Source organism: Hevea brasiliensis, unplaced genomic scaffold (genome assembly GCF_030052815.1).
Source record: "Hevea brasiliensis isolate MT/VB/25A 57/8 unplaced genomic scaffold, ASM3005281v1 Scaf16, whole genome shotgun sequence".
Lineage (NCBI taxonomy): Eukaryota > Viridiplantae > Streptophyta > Magnoliopsida > Malpighiales > Euphorbiaceae > Hevea > Hevea brasiliensis.
In genome coordinates, this window is record NW_026614652.1 from 29,402 (window position 1) to 31,550 (window position 2,149).

General features: G+C 53.6%; 1 non-coding gene across 1 annotated transcript; it reads left to right on the top strand.

Moving 5' to 3' along the window:
* Nucleotides 1–361: 361 nt before the first annotated feature.
* Nucleotides 362–517, top strand: LOC110656844 (5.8S ribosomal RNA). Its single transcript, XR_009146569.1, has one exon. It is a non-coding gene; the product is annotated as a 5.8S ribosomal RNA (ribosomal RNA).
* The last annotated feature ends 1,632 nt before the right edge of the window (nt 518–2,149 follow it).

Here is a 2,149-nt window from a genome sequence, read left to right on the forward strand (position 1 = left end):
ATTGCGGCAACGTGGGCAGTTCGCCGCTGGCGATGTCGTGAAAAATCCACTGAACCTTATCATTTAGAGGAAGGAGAAGTCGTAACAAGGTTTAGTAGGTGAACTTGCGGAAGGATCATTGTCGAAACCTACTCTGCAGAATGACCCGATAACGTGTCCACAAATGGGAGGGCCGTGGGGGGCTTCAGTCCCTCGTCACCCCGAAAGGCCGAGGAAGCAAGCTGGGTGCAGCCTCGGCCTCGCCCTGCCGGCTCTTCGTGGCCCTAACAACCAACCCCGGAGCGAGAAGCGCTAAGGAACATGAAATGAAAAAGAGCGTGCTCCCGTTCGGGACGCGTCGTCCTTTTTCGAGAACCAAAACGACTCTCGGCAATGGATATCTCGGCTCTCGCATCGATGAAGAATGCAGCAAAATGCGATACTTGGTGTGAATTGCAGAATCCCGTGAACCATCGAGTTTTTGAATGCAAGTTGCACCCGAAGCCATTCGGCCGAGGGCACGTCTGCTTGGGTGTCACGCAACCATCGCCCTCAACCCCTTCGCCACGTGCGGGGGTGCAGGGGCCGATCCTGGCCTCCCGTGCACTCCTCGCCTGTGGTTGGTTGAAAGGCCAAGTCCTCGGCCATGATTGCCACGACTATCGGTGGTTGAAAGACCCTCAGACAGAGCCGTGCGCGGCCATAGGCCACCGGGACCCTGAGACCCCTGCGCGTCCCTGAGGGAACTCCTCCGACCGCGACCCCAAGTCAGGCAGGAACACCAGCTGAGTTTAAGCATATCAATAAGCGGAGGAAAAGAAACTTACCAGGATTCCCCTAGTAACGGCGAGCGAACGGGGAAGAGCCCAACTTGAGAATTGGGGGCCCTCGGCGTTCGAATTGTAGTATGGAGAAGCGTCCTCAGCGACGGACTAAGGCCAAGTCCCTAGAAGGGGGCATCAAAGAGAGTGAGAGCCCCGTCGTGCCAGAACCCTGTCACACTGCGAGGCGCTGTCTGCGAGTCGGGTTGTTTGGGAATGCAGCCCCAATCGAGCGGTAAATTTCGTCCAAGGCTAAATATGTGCGAGAGACCGATAGCGAACAAGTACTGTGAGGGAAAGATGAAAAGGACTTTGAAAAGAGAGTTAAAGAGTGCTTGAAATTGTCGGGTGGGAAGTGGATTGGGTCCAGCGATGCTCCCGGGTCGGATGTGCAATGGCAATAAGCCGGTCCGTCGATAGGCTCATGGCGTGGACCGATACGGATCGCAGTGGCGGCCTAAGCCCGGGCACTAGAAATGCCTGCGGATATGCCATCGCAGTGATCGTGGATAGCAGCACGCGCCATCACGGCGTGCCCTGACACCTGCGCTCTCCTGGCATTAGCCAGCGGGCTCCCTATTCGGCCCATTTTGAAACAAGGACCAAAGAGTCTGAGATGTGTATGAGCCAATGGGCGAGTAAACCCGTAAGGCGCAAGGAAGCTTACTGGCGAGATCCCCTCGAGGGTTGTACCACCAACCGACCTTAATCTTCTGAGAAGGGTTCGAGTGAGAGTATGCTTGTCGGGACCCGAAAGATGGTGAACTATGCCTGACCGGGGCGAAGCTAGAGGAAACTCTGGTGGAGGCCCGCAGTGATACTGACGTGCAAATCATTCATCTGACTTGGGTATAGGGGCGAAAGACTAATCGAACCGTCTAGTCCTCCGAAGTTTCCCTCTGGATAGCTGGAGCTCGGGACGATATCTATCTGGTAAAGCCAATGATTAGAGGCATCGGGGGCGCAATGCCCTCAACCTATTCTCAAACTTTAAATAGGTAGGACGGCACGGCTGCATAAACATACACGTAAAGAAAGGAAGAAGGAGAGAAGCAATCTGATGCAAGGATGCTACTTCTTGTATTGCCAAGCTATACAATTACAAGTATAAGCTCTCAACTCTCACAAGTGTGTTACTCTCATTGTGTACAAATGAAAGGGACAAAGCCCTTATATACAAGACATGGCTGTCCCCTAATGATGGCCAACATGTGGCTGGTTTTGAAGCAATTCAAATGGCACTAATGATGATCCCATTGGGTGACAAATTCTGCTAGTGGACATGAGGGAACTGCTGGTGGCGCTACCTAGCACTCCTTAGGCGGGAAGTAGGCAAGCAAGGAAATTTT